Source organism: Haemaphysalis longicornis, unplaced genomic scaffold (assembly GCF_048455015.1).
Source record: "Haemaphysalis longicornis isolate Haplotype H1 unplaced genomic scaffold, Haemaphysalis longicornis Haplotype H1 scaffold_4, whole genome shotgun sequence".
NCBI classification, from domain to species: domain Eukaryota; kingdom Metazoa; phylum Arthropoda; class Arachnida; order Ixodida; family Ixodidae; genus Haemaphysalis; species Haemaphysalis longicornis.
The window spans coordinates 131340111-131356662 of record NW_027526361.1 but is presented as its reverse complement, the minus strand read 5'-3'; the positions used below and the strand labels follow the sequence as shown (position 1 = coordinate 131356662).

The 16552-nt window shown below is 49.4% G+C and overlaps 1 long non-coding RNA gene across 3 annotated transcripts in view; it reads left to right on the top strand.

Moving 5' to 3' along the window:
- Window positions 1-16552, top strand: part of LOC144179377 (uncharacterized) — a 93458-nt gene that overhangs the window by 15782 nt on the left and 61124 nt on the right. For 2 of the 3 annotated variants that reach the window (XR_013324212.1, XR_013324213.1), the window contains exon 1: window positions 8334-16245. This is a non-coding gene — a long non-coding RNA (uncharacterized LOC144179377). Of the gene's footprint in view, window positions 1-6009; window positions 6110-8333; window positions 16246-16552 lie in introns of those variants that run through there. The other variant, XR_013324214.1, reaches the window with a different exon arrangement.

Genomic DNA, 16552 nt, shown 5'->3' with positions numbered 1-16552 from the left:
CTCACCTGCAAGTACATTCCGTTTTTCAATTGTTAGAGGAAAGAAGCTGCACCTAAATAGATTAGTATGTGGTTGAAAAGGTGTAAGGTTAAGTTTGTGGATGTCCTTATACATTTCAATTTATCAGAAGACAAATAGTTGTTCTCTAATAAATAGCGCGGAGTATTCGTAACAATATGCGAAAGTTGACATTCTCGATCACGGCGTTCGGCCAGGTGTTTAATTCTCGTGTAGCTATGTGGGATGACTGTGAAAACATCCAATCGAAGCGGCGGCAAATGAAAGATTTTTTTTGAACTGATCATGAAGCGTGTTAATTCCAGGAATTTATTAGGGTTCCAGATAGCGCGGGCGTCTTCTAGTAAATTGACGTGAATATGAAAGGTCGTCCCTATAACGCGTGCTAGGAGACAATTTGGTCTCCCGAGAACGGGTGCAAAGCCACCTGGTTAACTTGTTGCTACTAGTAATTGTTCCCCGTTGCGGGTGAACTGGTTTTCGCCGACGTTCTTCCTCCCACGCGCGCGATAACGGAAACGGTGGGCGGTAGAATAGCAAGACGCTTGCCAGCGGCGTTGCAACCGTCCGTCCCGCCGCCGTCACTCGTCGCTCGTGCTATTCACCCGCGCCGAGGCAGGCAGACAGCGGTGCCCGAGGGGAAGGGGGAGGCATGCACGAGCGTTTCCGGCCGCCCACGCCGCAACGACGCGAACGGCCTGGCACCCGTAGCCGCCGAGAGACAGCCGCGGCCAAGAGAACAAATGCCAGCCAAGTTGCAGCAAATGAGAGCTTGAGGGATAAAGGGATTGGCTACGTCCGACACGTAAGTGGCGAACCTGGCTCCCTGATTAACTGGGCATTTTAGAGCGAAGCTGTTTACGATTGCACCCCCAAGGTTCAATCGTGTCCGTGGACAAAAAATGTCTTGTGATGAAACCAACTTCCTCAAGTAGTGTCTGACGTGCGCGAAGGTTAGCTGCGCTAAGCATATGTGATTAGTGTTTTTTTTTTTTTTTTGCAGTTGGGGTTGTTTTGCCCGTGTTTAGGTTAGGTTGGTTCTAACTGTGATTTTTTTCACTTCGAATGCGCTTATTTGCTGTAGGTGAGTTTCTGCTGTCAAACGTGCCCCTTTTGCACTTTTATGCCACTTTTAATTGTGCTATTAGCTGGGCAACGAGTTTTATTGTTACTATTATTGCCCTGTAAACGAATTTTTTAAATTGTATCCTGCTTTATGTTCTTGGTCTGCAGTTGCCTTTGTGTATGCTTGTTTCATCCCCCTTGCCCTTAGTTATACCCCGTCCGGGGCCTTAAGAGTAAATAAATGATGATACCCCGCCGCGGTGGCTCAGTGGCTAAGGCGTTGCGCTGCTGAGCACGAGGTCGCGGGTTCGATTCCCGGCCGCGGCGGCCGCTTTGTACGAAAAACGCCCGTGTGTACGAGATTTCGGCGCACGTTAAAGATCCCCAGGCGGTCAAAATTAATCCGCAGCCCTCCACTACGGCGCGCCTCATCGCCTGCGTTGCGTCGGCGCGTTAAACCCTACAATCAATCGATCAAATAAATGATGATGATGATGACGACCATGGTAGTGGTGATGATTATGATGGTGATGATGATGAAGCAGGCGCAGGCCTCTACGGGATATCTTGCATATGGTATCTACATTAGACTGCATATGATATCTACACTGCGATGTGTTTTTTTTTTATTCATATCCTGCGATCAGTTTGTCGCGGAGACTAATCTATCATTACGGCGAACTTCATTTACTTGTAGAAATTAGTTCACATTTGAGGTGGAAACAGTCACGAATTCCCACCCGTCATTACTTGAGTTTGTACGGCAGAGTAGGCGAGGTTACAGAAAACAGCTGTAACTCGTGGTTTACAGAAACTGTCTGGATACAAATTGTACGACGTTGGACTGCTCATCAGCAGGCGTTAAATGAGATTATGGGGTTTAACGCGCCGAAGCTACTCCTGGGCTGTGAGTGGAGGGCCCCCGATTTATTTCGACCACCCGGGGATCTTCATCGTGCGCCGAAATGTCGACATACGGACGTTTTCGCTGTCCGCCTCCATGAGAAAAGCAGCCGTATAGCAACCGGGGGAGAACCCGCGTCCTTGGGCTCAGCAGCACAACGCCCTAGCTCCTGAACCACAGCATGCGGGTTCTCAGAAGACGTCATGAATAAATGAAAGGCGGTATTTTTCTTTTTGCTTCGTGTTTCCGGAGGACGTTTCGCCTTTCTTTGAGCGAAGATGTCGAGTGCGCCATATATAACCCTCCGCCCCTTGTGCTTTGACCATCGCGCTCAGAAATATGTAAATGTCGCGTTGAATTGTATAAACGTGTAAATTCAAAGCCGAATGTAAGTTTCGGCACCTGTTAATTAGCAAGTTCAACGACTTATCTTAGTACGCCAACTTCGCGTCGACATCTGCAACAGGTGTAGCCAAACGCCTCGGCGAAGCCCCCCTCCTGGTCTATTGAAACCGCGTTGCCTTCTCTCCCCGTGGCAACAACAACGCCTCGTCTAAAATGCCTGCACACACGATAAAAAGGTACCACTAGTAGGCAGGTTTCGCGTTTCCGTTGGTCGCTGTCTAAGGAAACACCGGCCATCACGAATGACAGCGAACAGCGTAAGAGTGGTTTCCTCCTCTAGCGTGACGCTTAACCACCTGTGTGTAGTCATTTTAGCCGAGGAGATGGTTGGTAAAAAATTAGGTTCAGGTGCGGCGTTCAGCTTAGCCGCGCGTTTGCCGCCTGCCGTTCCGGACAGTATAGTAGCTCGGCGCACGGGAGGAGGAGAACCGTTCTTCGGAGATAGCGACGAGTGCCGTTAGGCACGCGCGCTGCCGCAGGACTGCACGTGGCCATTCGGCGTCACAGCGCGCGGAGAGCTGGCCCGTTCTCTCCCCTTCCTCGGCGAGCTTTTCGAAGCCATCTGTCTGCCTCCTCGTGTCCCCGAAATAGAAGTTCGCGAGTAACGCCTCGCCGCAGCGCCGGGGTTATTACGCCACGGACGCAGCACTCCGCGCTCCGGCGCAACGCTGGTGGGTGGTGTGCCACTCGTTGCCGTTGTGTTTCCCGTGACTCTTGGTTTTATTAGACGGCGAAGAGAGGCCGTGTCGCCCGGGGGGACTGCTTTCCCCGTGGCGAAGCTTGGCAGATTCGGCGGCGAGTGGCCAGCCAGCCTATTAAGAGGAGCTGACCCGCGCGTTCAAGGCTACGGCGGATGAAAGGCGAGTGCCGTTCCGCGAAACGGTTGACAAGCGCCTATTAGCATTCCGCGCGCGTATGTCCCGTCGGTCCAAGTCGAGCCGCTTGTCTCCAAGGTGCCCCCTTACTGTGCGACCGTGGAAGCTCCGCTGGATCTGACGGTATACCTTATGGCCTGAGGGTTGTGCGGGGTACTCAGTGTAGTCCGTGCGTGAACGGGACCTTTATGTTCCCGGTATCCGGAGCGGACGTCGCGATGCGGATGAATATATTTCGAGCTGGGTTGAACGTAGCTGTGGCGGCGTTTGTTCACGTTGTAGCAACTTGGCTGTGAGGGGGCTTTGTTGCTCGCAATGAGGAGTGAGTAAACGTGGCTGGGTATCTTTTAGGTGTAATGAGTCGGGGAGCTTGAGCGCCTTGCAAGGAACATAGTTAATTCCTTGAGGTCCATCCGAAACCCTCTCTGCGTAACTTGGTTTGTTTATCACGCATGACCGGACAACTTTATTTCTGTTGTTGCGGCAAATAAGTGTCATTCGGAGCGCTGGGTTACTTACGTCTCTGGTGCAAACCCGCGTGCGTGTGTGTGTGCATGCGCGCGAATTTTGAAATTCTGCCCCAGCGGTGACCCCCACTACAGCGATGTGTGAAACAGAAGTAAGGGCCGTCAGGCATTTCTATCGTCAGTTCCGACTAGCGCGCAAATTTTGGCAGCCTCCGTGCTGGTGAGGATTTTAACAAACGCGGGAAGTTAGCAGCGGAAGAATGAATAAACTTTCAACCCACCGACCCTCCTAACACCGCAGGGAATGTCCAGTGGAGGCTGAAACAGGAAATAAAAGCGAGAAAAAGTAAAAAGAAAGCAACGCACTGCCACTAAAGTTCACGGGAGTAAATTAAAATCTCTATGGTCGGCTTTCCCCCAAGGTACGTGGGCAGCAGGCAGAAGCAAGCTTCCAGGAAAATCATCATTTTAAGGCTCGAGATAGTTCGCTTGTTTACGGACCGCACACAACGGATGTATGGTGAACCAGAGCGCTGGTTGGGGCTTTCAATAGCAGAAGACGAACTAGGAGGAGCACGAATAGACGTTTATTGCTAAGCCAAAGCGAAAGATGCTTGGGCCGTTTCCGTGGATTGGGAACAAAAACAAGAAAACGCATTCCCGGCTGGTCCCTCTATAGCCCGGATGTTTACTGTGCTCCGAGGGGGCCTTTTTCGTAGTAAGACACAGGCGATTCTATTTTATTCTTGTCAGCTTAGAAAAAATCATTCGGAAATTCTGGGGCGCTAGCCGTAAACAGTGACGTCATGGACAGCTTCATCCGCCGGAACACCCCTTGCCCAAACCACGTGGAGTCGCCTTCTCATGATTGGCTTTTGGCGGTCGCCTTCAGTTTGTTGGTTCGCATAAAGGTTAAGTATATGCCGCCTTGCGAATCGCATTGCCATAAACACGGCAGGGAGCAAAGTGTTCTCTCAGGTAACTAGCATATCAATATCTTTAAGCACAGTAGCTTCATCATTATTTCGTTGTCATTTACGCGCTGTTTTACTACTAGGGGCGCCACAGCCGCCACTTTTTGACAACAACGTCGGTCGCGCTGATTTCGTATTCAAACAACTTTTATCAACAAGTCACGTGACTGTTTTTGATGCAATACGAGCGCATTCGCGTCTTTCGAACCCGTTTCTTCTTTTTCTTCATTGTTTGTTGCTGTGACCCGCACCTTGTTGGGACGGCAACCACCGCGAATGTATAGAACGTTCAAGTCGATTCTACCGCTGCGTGCAGTCGTTGTAAACTGTGTCCATAAGAACATCGTTCGGATCACCTCCCCGCACATCGCAGAAAAGAAAATCTGGTTGGACGGTGGATAAAATTAAACTACGGAGACTGTGGCAGAAAGAGGGAGGCTGGCATGCGGTATAAGAGTGTTTTAGCATAGCGGGTAGCGTACGCTACGCTAGCGGCAGCGGTACCGGGACCCTACTGCGCATGCGCGCACGGGCATGGTGGTGGGGGCCGCCCGGCCCCTAGAACGGGCTGAGCGTCCCCTGAACAAATACGGGCATGCGCAGTCGGGTGCTGGTACCCGCCGCCGCTAGCGTAGCGTACGCTACCCGCTATGCTAAAACGCTCATGCTGCCCAGTATACCTACCGGCTTCTCGAATAAAACGGAGATGACAATACCGGACCATCTTCAGGGGTTTTGTCAAGCTTTCGAAGGATGGTTCACTGACCATTTTCGGTCTGGCATTTTTGGTAGCGGAGGTTGGCTGTGAGTGCGTTGGTCGTGTTAGGCCGGACAGTTCCGCAGCAAGTGGTTGAGATCTGTGGTCTGTCCTTCCGTCTAGAAAGTTTGTCGATCTTCTCGCCTGCTTGAAGCCGAAACAGGGCCGTGCAGGGTTTCTCAAGAAGTTGCTTGGCATACCATGATGCATTGCGCCCCGATTCCATGCATCCACTGCAAGAAAAGCCCAGGTTGGCGCACCCCGCACTTTCCCGGTTGCTTTTTGGGAAATCGTTTCCTTATCTACCCGCTTTCAGTGTATCTCCACACAGCGAGCCTTTCGTGTTGCGGCGACTATTCTTGGAACTAATAATTTGTTCGGTCCATCCGTGTAAAGCCCCAGTCACTTACGAAACGTTCAACTATCTCCAGTCCTGGTGATTTAATTGCATGGTAGGGCGTTTATTTGTGTCCGTGGAAGCGTCGTGATTTTGTGCATCCGCCGTCGCCTTAACTAACATTCCGTTTTTCTTTTTCTCACGCAGTGCTGAGTGAACCGGATGGCTGCGTTGCTCTTCCACGGAACGAGAAGCAACAACAACTCCGCTACCTTGTCTCTGAGAAAAGATAGCAGATGAAAAAGTGGTACGTATACCGACTTCATTTCAAGCTTCTGACTCAAGCCATGGATGCTCAGCACATGGATGTCTCGAACGGAAGGTTTATTATGATTACAACTGACTTTAAATATAATAGTCCTTGACTACCTAGACAGTTGCCGATGTTGTCGTGACGTAATGTTTTTCTATGAGGTCCTAAATGGCCATATTGACGCACCTGATTTATTTTATAGCGTTAATTAACATATTCCACAGCGATTTACACGCCACTGTGCTTTATTTGCCCCCCACTACGTTCCACAGCGAATCACATCATGTACGCCTACAAATTCTTGGCAATAGAATCTCAACAGATAGTGATTTTTTTATTCCGCAACTTAATTAACCTGTTTCTAATGCCATGACTCGCGGTTCCGCCTTGCATGTTCAATTATCTCCTTGTGTAATTGGTGCTCACGATTAAGTCATTTGCGTGTAGTTATATTAGTGACATATGTTGCAATTACTAGAATTACCTTGTATTGGCATGACATGTGCGCCAATATAAGGGCCCTTGTGGTGTTTTGGACACGCAATAAAAATGAATGAATGAATGAATGAATGAATGAATGAATGAATGAATGAATGAATGAATGAATGAATGAATGAATGCCATACACTTTAAAAGCCTGCAGCGCGCGGTCCGTTCCGCCATTTTATTGACGAGGACAAGGAAAGTTGGCAGCCTCGAATCTATGCGTCTCTTTTAACGTGGAATATGACGTGTAACTTGCTCTGGGCAAGAATTTCTCCACTCGCACATGTACGTCCGGCATCATCATAACTATCATCATGACCCGTTGGTCACAGGGGGCACAGTGACATGAAAACCGAGACCATCCTCCTCTTAGAAGCAGTGGCTGGTTATCGTCCCACGATCCTCCCCTGCCTGAGACATAGCGTAGGGGATGAGTAAATACTTGCCTCGAAAGACACGCCGTCGTTCCCCTTGCGGAGGAGCTGTGTCACGATACCCCTCTTTTCGTGACCGCCAATCATGTGCCATGCGGCCGAATGAAGAATGGACTCATGAGTCGGCCGCTCTGAAAGGATATGCGTGTCATCGGCTTTTCACGTACGTGACGAACGAACTGGCAAAACACACACACACACACACACACACACACACACACACACACACACACACACACACACACACACACACACACACACACACACACACACACACACACACACACACACACACACACAACACACACACACACACACACGCACACACACACACACACACACAGAGGCACACATGCACAAGCACACGCACACACAGGCGCACGCACATACAGGCACAGAGACACACACACAGGCACACGCACACAGGCCTATGCACGCACGCAGGCGTACACATGTACGCACACGCAGGTAGAAAGGCACACGTATATACAAACACACACAGAGGCCCACACAAAGACGCGTGCTTGCGCGCACGCACACTCTCGTGCACATGTACACTCACAAGAGACAGACAGACAGACAGACAGACAGACAGACAGACAGACAGAGGCGGCCTTGGTAAGCACGCACGGTGCAGCTCCTCGGCAGGGAAGCACACGTGGTCCTTGCGCAGCGACAGCGCAGCCGCAGAGCGGTGGAAGAGCGTCGTTTGGAGTGGGGCCAGTCGGCGGAGGCCTTTGTTCGCGCCGCGAGCTGATTGTTCGGGGCCGCCTCTTAATTGTCGCAGCTGGTCGTTGATCCGCGTCGTCGGTCGGCTGCTATCTCGGGAGAAGGGGCAGGAGGAGCGCGCCTGCCGCCGCTGCGCTCCGCTGCTGCCGAGCTCGGAGGAGATGTGAGACTGTTTCCAGGGCCCGATTTCACGCCATTCTTGATGCGCCGTTTCCGAGAGGCCCGGCGCACTTCAAATGAGCAGCTATACACACAACGAGGTTGCTATTAAATTCCTTTTTAGCGATAAACCAACGCGCCCTAACAGCCGCATGGTTTGCAGAAATTGCTGCTACCTTGCCGCACTCAAGTTTGTTGTTGCTGTTGTTGTGTTCACGGTAATTATGGGAGCATCCATGTAGACGAACAGTGCTGCGTGCTTGCTACCATAATGGCTGGCTTAATGGCCTCGAATGAGTTATGGAAGCGCAACATCTTCTCGTTCTTGAAACGTTTCGGCCGTTAGGTGTCTTTCTTAATGAAAAAAAAAAAAAAACGGTAGCTGCGTAGAATTTCGGACGCTTCAAGGTGTGCATTACGGCTTTCCTCAACATGCGCCATAACACCGAAAAACACCCTAGAGGCGGTGTTGCGGCGTTGTTATCCCCCACGTGGACGCGCCTTGTCGGGAATACTATGCCTGAAGGAAGAAGCGAAATTCAATCAGGTGCGCCCTGCGATAGCCAATCGCTACCAGATCTTAAAATGGGGCGAGTTTCAACGGAAAACTTCGGTTGATCGTTTAAATAAATTGGAATTAATGAACTGACTCGCAGTAACCTCGAAGCAATCTCCGCCGTGTACCGTCGCCAATTTATTATATACGCTCCAGATCATTACAATTCACCTCCTAGCACAGATATTTCGCTACGTCAAACAGCAAAATATATCTGATTAATTTTGTTTCTTGCACTGAAGTATCTCGATGACGCTGGCGTCTCTTTCAGAATTGGATGATGTCCCGTTGGTGCTCAGTGGGCGACGTTATTTAGCGTGGGATCATACGGTTTCCCTGTATCATTTGATTTTTTGATTTACTCATACCGTTGACCAGTGAGGCCGATACAGGATGACGTTACAGGTTACGAAATCGTTGTATTAACATATAAGCATTAAATCTATATAACTATTTGTATATAGTTATATATATGTAACTATGTAAAACTATATAAGCACAAACTACTCACACAAATATTGCGCAAACAATGCAATAAAATACTGGCAGGAGATACAAATACAAGTCATGAACTTTATACATATATATACGTAGGCACGCACATGTATGCAAGCGTATTTGTTACTTCTAACAACAAGGTTAGGATTGGTTTGCACTTGCGACTGCATGAATGCGGTTCTAAAACTCCGAAACAGTTCGAGATTGGACGACATCGTTCTGGTGATGCGTTCCAGTTTGTGCGTGGAAAAAAGGAATAGTATCGCAAGTGTCCATGCGTAGCTGCGGTATTCTGTAAGCACACTCACATTTGTACCTCGGCTGTCTCTGCATTGTCTTGGTATTAAATTCTGTGTATTTTGAATGGTAAAGGCATTCGCGGTGAGTGAAAAAAAAAAAAAAAAAGCTTGAGTCATGAGTATGGGGAACTGCTAGTGTTGGCAAGTAAAGAATTTCAAGCATTTTTGAAACATATTCAGTGCGCGAGTAACGTGACAGTATAAACCGAACCGCCTTTCATTGCACTTTCTCAAGCTTATCAATTAAAATTTTATTGTACAAATCCCAGATGATGCTAACCTACTCAAATGTTGGCCAAACAATTGTTAGACAGACAGATAATTTAACCGGTGGCAGTGCCGGATTTAGTTTTCTGCGCAGGAACTAAAGCTTTTTTTTTTTCAGGCAACTGAACAGATCTTAGTAATATGAGAAGCCCAACTTAGGTCATTGTTAGTAGTCACACCAAAATATTTTACTGGGTTGTCTGTATTTATCTCGCTAGATTTTAGTGTATTGGGGAAATTAGGCACATGTCTGGTTTTATTAGTAACGCGTCAAGCAACCACACCAATTTTACATCGGTGCAAAATCTTCGCTGGGTTGTTGGTGGTCGTTGCGCTCATTACTTTTCCGGTATATTAGACAGCCGTCTGAAAAAAGACGCCCCGTGATTGTCTCGTCAGTATGAGAGACAATGCCATTTATATACGCCAGAAAAAGAACAGGACCCAAGACTGACCCCTTGGGTACGCCAGAGGTAACTTGTGGCTGGCGAGGTTTGCTGCCACAGACTTTACAAACTGAGTCCTGCCTGTAAGATAAGCTTTTATCCACTTTAACACATTGCAATTAGTGCCTCATTGTATTCATTTGTGCATTAGGTAATCGTGTGGTACCCTGTCATATATGCTCTTAACATGTCTAGAAATATTGCATCAATTTGCTTTTTTATTATTTATAGCTTGGGGACAGCCATTTATTACCTCGGTAAGTTGTGTGGTAGTCGAAATATTTTGAGAGAAACCGTGTTGATGTTGAAAAAAGGCAACAGGGTTTTTATATTCGTATCAATTTATTTTGATATGATATGTTCGAAAAGCTTACAGCACACGCACATCAGAGAAATCGGCCTGTAGTTCCCAATTTTGTGGCGATCACCTCATGCACCGGGACAACTCTCGCCACAAGTCCATCTTTTGGTCCCCGAGATTGCACAAGCGATGCGCAGAATATGATTTCGAGATTTCTAAAAAGTTTAATCCGACTTTAATAAAATGTTAGCGTTAGGACAGTTCCGCAGCTCCGGTTGTGAAGGGGACACTCGAACAGAACCCAACGAAGTCCGAAATATTAGGCCTGTGGGTGCAACAGAAGGTCCTCCATGGTGGGATACGTGGCTGTGGTTGGAATCCAAGCCTTTTATCCTTGCCACGCTGGCTGAGTTATTCCCCGTTTGTTCACCTCTTGCTGTTCGTTTCGAAATGCTCCGAGGCGTATCATGGACTTATCAGCACGAGCCGTGCCAACAGCGGTGTTGGGCACAACGGCGAAACATCACAGCTCCACGCACCTAAGTGTCTGCGCTCTGATAGCACGACTTCTTCAAGCATACAGGCCTCAAGGGTGTGCCTTCCGGACAGTGTCGCGCAATCGGCACTGCACTCCGTTCGCTATCAGAAGGCCGAGGAACACTCGTCCTGTGGCGTCCGCGTGGATGTCACGCCGTGCGTAGCGGGAGCTCCCCACATAAAACACGCACAGGGCAACGTGCGTCACATCCGGAATCTTTATCGGCCCGTGGCTGGTACAAGTGCGCGCGAGCGGAACTGTGTGAAGGGGGAAAAGAGACGTTTCTTGGAGGAGGAGAACCGCGTCTTCGTACGACCCCGATGAAAGTCCGTTCCGAGGCGTCACTGCGACGACGTCGACGGCAATTGATAGGGGTGAGAAGGAGAGGCGCGATTAACATCCGGCACAACGCCGCTCCGCGATTGAGATTTTGCTAGAAGGACATTCGCTTTCCCGTCACTTCGCTCCGTCCCGTTTTGAAACCTCGGCACGTCATGACCTATCGACACCCCCTTCATTGACGGAGAATGATGACCCTGATGATGACAACGATTGGTAGGTAGGTGTTTATGTGCGGATGAACGCACGCATGGTGTGGCTCTTTCTCGTCGTCATCGTCACGATTAACATCCGCCATCATCGTCATCTTGTGTTGGTGTACGTAGTGTATATCGTATGTAGCTCAGTCAGCACTGTAGACTCGATGCTTTACTGGGAACGGAAACGGAATATCAAAATGGCTGGCAAAGGTAGCTAGTAACAGCGGCTCGCTATGACAGCTAGTAACTTATCTACAATAGGCTGCCGGTTAGCCTGACTGGTCTAAGCCTGTCTTAGAGGTTTTCTACATGTAAAAAGACGTTGGTTGCTTCCCCCACAAAGGCCTGCTTTTCAGTTGGAGGCGAAAAGTGAAAACGTCCGTGTAAAAAAAAAAAATGGCAGCATCTCCACTCCGGGGATGATGGCGAGGTTAGCGGAGTACGGGTACTCGAAATGATATCCAAGTTGCGCCCCGACCGTCATTCGCTTTTAGCCGTGAGTTGCACCTTTATTATTCCCTAAAAGAAACTGCATCTCACGGTCCAATCGAATTTCGCTTGATTTCCTCTTGATGGTGGTGTGCGCACGGATGGACGCGGACGGACTTTGGGAGGTTCTGAGGTACTCCGCACCGTTACAGGCGAGGGAGCAAGCCGTTTGACTCTGGTATGCTAACTCGTGGTCGTAGCCCAATGGGTGAGATGACTGACATTGACTTGGTCCGGTTTACCAGACACAGGCTCGAATCCTGCCGGTACCTGTGTGATTTTTTGCGATTGTAAATGCTGTGCGCACGGACGCGGACGGACATTTTGCGGTCCTAAGGTACTCCGCTCCTAAAAAAACCGTGTTGCAGAGAATTCATCGAACGCCACTTCATAGAAGCCGTTTGATAGAAGGATGTTTCATCGAGGACATTTCATCGAATTTGGTAGTGCACTATAGAGAAGAGCCTTAAGGGAGCATAGACAGAAGCAAACGAAATTGTTATTCTTTCTCAAGGATTCCATCTTCATGCTGAGCGTTTGGCGGTTCCTCGGCCGCATGCATGCAACACGAGCAAGAGGCTACCGACGAACTCCTGAAAGCACTTTCGCGCAGCCAGCAGCCGCCTAAGTCGAGGAAGGCTGTGATAGCTAAGAAGAGGCCCTCGAGCGCATCTGGGACCACCGGAGAAGCATGCCAGTAACGGAGTTTTTGACGGCAAATGCTCATCAATTAAAACAGTTGCAGCGTTTTCGTACATGTTTATGTCATTGTGCAATGTAGTTACATAAATAGCTCATATCGTCCTTGAAAAGTAAACTAGTTTGATTGCTGCCAGTCGGTGGATGAATTTTTAGTGCGTCCTGAAAATGTGTGTCTTCTGACAATTTGGGCGATCAAATAGTTTGTGTAAACACAATATCGGAAAACCTCAAGAAAGGAAACAACAACAGGCTTCAGTAATCGCAACACCGAGGGCAGCACCGCGCGGAGCAACTTCAACACATTGCATGTTGCCGATCATCGCCACGGGAAGTGGCAGTGACAAAGACCTGTGCCTGAAAAATGAATGGTTTTCTTACGCAACCCTACATTTAAAGTCTTTAATACTTCATGCTTCTCTTATAACGAAAAAACTTGAGTACTTCTAGCAGCAATACTCATAGCGACCGCATCTTCCGAACAACACTCAATTAAACGGGCGACGTCGCTTCGATGAAACAGCGTTCGATTAAACGGTTTCGATGAAACGGACATTCCTTCGAAAAAGCGGCGTTCGATGAAGCGGTGTTCGATGAATTGTCACTTACCCCCCAAAAAAAACCTCCTTTAGCTTGGATTATGTGGGCAGCAGAGCTGCTGAAGCCAACATTTGTGGAGCGTAGGCAAGCTCGGCTCGCAACCTATAAGCCACTGATTTGAAGCAGAGCAGACTTGGATGCCCAGAGCAACATTTACAGCTGCCCTCAGTGAGCGGTATTTCTCGTGTAGAGCTTTTTTCTCGGAAGATTGTAACGGCGGCAGTGCAATCGCTGTCCAAAACAAAACATGTAATTGTGCTTTCTCGAATGCAAAATCAAATATTTCCATGAAATTCGTTCCCTTCAACGCTTCTATTTATGTCTCTAACGATTCCAAATAAATTCGTTCTCGGCACATCTGCCCCGACCGTCGCCTAACCGATCCAGGTTTTCGCGTTACCAGATGCTCTAACATTCCCAGCAAAGGGCAGTTTATTTCAACGAAACTGCTTATAGCTCTAATTCAAAAAAAAAAAAAAAAAGAAAAAAGAAATAGCGATACCTTTATTGGCGTTTCTGTCAAGCCGAACATCGCGTAACCGAAACTGGCTGTCTCGTGCTTTCCTAGATGGTCTAAAATTCCAAGCAAAGGTTACTCACTCTGCACGCATTTTCGATTCATTAACCACGTGTAAACCAGGCAACGAATATTTTCGATAATTATGAAAGCAAAGGGCGGGGCTTCGTCGGGCTGCATCTGAATAATTTGGGCAGTAGTAGATGCTCGTTATTAAAAAAAAAACACATGGGGTCACAAAGCTGGCTTCGTCAAAAGCGTGACTTCCTTAAAAGCGGGCATTATTTACTCTCGATTTACGGCAGCGACGACGGTGAAAAACTTCGAATAAAGCAATTTCGTTGTAAATACGGTGTTTACCCGCCGCGGTTTCTCAGTTGTTAGGCTGCTGATTGTCCGGACGCGGGTTTGATCCCGGCCGCGGCGGCTGCTTTCCCATTGTGCTGCGATTTCGCCGCGCGTTAAACATCGCCAGGTGGTCGAAATTAATCCGGAGCCCTCCTCTACGGCACGCTGTAGGTTCGTGGCGTTATAGAGTAATACCTCGTTCATTCGGATCTCAAGAAAGTGAAAAAAAAAAGTGTCCGAATTGTTCGAATGTCGAATTATCGAATGAATGAAAAAAGCCACATTTTCAATTATTTTATTCCATACCTTTACTTTGGGAAGTAGAAGTCGGTGATGCTTGTTTTTTTTTCTTTTTTTTTCGGACAGAAGGGCTAGTTCGCGGGCATGCGACTATCCCTCAAGCGCAAACGTATTGCCTGGAACATCGTAGCAAAACCCCTCTAGAAGGAAGACAGCGTCCGCGGCTTCTTTCGCGGTACGACGCATCGGGCGCAGCACATTGCACGGGTCTTCTTCGTCGGACGCCTCACCCGCCACATCGAGGGCAGCGCTGATGATGATCCCTTCATTGGCCAACTGGCCGGCGACGGCAACGCCGTCATCAATAGCAATGAAGGCGGAAAGCTGCACTTCGGAGGGAATCAGGTTATCGAATGCAATATCGTCCTGCTGCTCTTCTGGGGCTGCGGGCTGCGTTGCGGGCTTTCAGAAGCCCCGGGCCGCACAAATCCACTGTTTCAGTGCAACTTGTTTCAGTGGCACCGGCCTTGACTTGCCGCCAGTCCGAATCAACCGGTGTGCGTGCAGTGTTGCGTCGGATCAGCGAATGTTTGTTGCTATAGGGCTATGTACATTTTTGAAGGGAGGGTGTGGGAATGACGAAATTATCTGAATTTCCGAATTGACGGGGGCCGAATTAACGAGATTCTGCTGTACCCCCCCCCGCAAAAAAAAAAAAAAAAATCGAGATTGTTAGCGACGGTCACCCGTATTTCCCAAAAGCGTATGCCGTGCGATTCGGATACAAGAGCTGCTTCAGTTCGGGCCCAGCGCACGGGATACGTTTGCTTTCGATGAGTCGTGTAGTGCACGTACAGCTGGGCCGTCTTTTGCGATATTCGGCGTCGTATGCTGAGCGGTGTGACTCAGGGTTTCGCCCGCGGATTCCGCGTGAGGATGAAATCATCCTTTCGCGGCCTTCCCTCGTGAGTCGGTACCGCGTGAGTCACAGGCCCATCGCCTGCGTGACTGCAGGAGGCGAGCCGTATGCCAAATGTAAACAAGGCGCCTTGTTCACTGCACCTGCTCCGTTCCTCATTGATTGCGGATCGGCATTGCGGTTCGGCAAGCGCGGCATGACGTTGTAGCCCTTCTACGAGCACCCGCTACTGAGCGCGCCAAATTTGAATGTGAACTGGAAGAAGTTTCTCGTTGCTTGCATTTGTACCTCATTCTACGATTGTTCCAAAATTTGTCCGGAACCTAAACAAAAAACAAACAAACAAGAAAACGGTAATCCCTTTGTGCCGGACAAAGCCACCTGTCCGTTCGTGATGTTTGAAGGAACGTAAATTTACCTGGCTCGATTTATCAGTAACTTCACGTTGTCTGTTCAGTGCCCTGCAAATACAGTCACGTAACGGATGCAAGCATCTGCCCTATCAGAAAGCTGCGTTTTGGGGGGATCGCGGTCAGCGCTGATCCGACGTGCGAGCAAGCCGAGAGCGCCTCGGATACAGCCCCTGGCGGCGGCAGCGAGAGCTGCGCGCCGGCCGCAGGAAGCGCTGACGTCACAGCGCCGCTGCTAGATTTCAGCCGACTTGCGCAAACGGTGACTAGCGCTAGCTGACGTCATCGCGGCGCCGCTGTCGCCGCCGCCCCGCCGAAGCCTCTTCGCTGGCGTCGCCGCCGCCTACGCCTTCCCTCTCTCCGGCCGACGTTACGGGAGGCACTTTTTCGTTTCGTCAGCCGTCGGCGCGGCGGCGGCGGCGTGTGCAGCGAGCCGTCCGTGCTGCGCCAGACTTTCACGTGCGCTACCGACCGGTGCTGTCGTCGTCTTCCGCCGGCCTTCCTGCAGCGTCGTGTTGCCCCGCGTTCCAAGTCGACTCCACTCGGGCGGACTGACCGCTTCATCCGGCAGAACTTGTGCCTGGAGCGTTTGTGCGGCGAATCACGACGGAAGCTTGGGATGACGATGCACTCCTCCTCCTTCGAGTTCAATCACAGTGAGTGATTTTTTAACTGTGCTGGCGAAGCTGAATGGAGTAGCTTGGTCGCGGCCCCTGGTCTTATTAGGTGCCAATTTTGTTATTACAGAAGCATGAATTGATGCTCTTAGTATTGTTTTTTTGCTCGGGATCGTACAACGAGAAATACCCCAGTCGGTATTTTAGCCTCGTTTGCGTGGTGGCAGTTCTACCGTCGTTTCCTTCCGTTTCTCGGTTCACTTCAGCACTGTGGTGTACTCAAATATCTACGCTCATATTTTCACTCCTAGCGTCGTTAACGCGACAGTAGTCGTGGTGAAAAGTG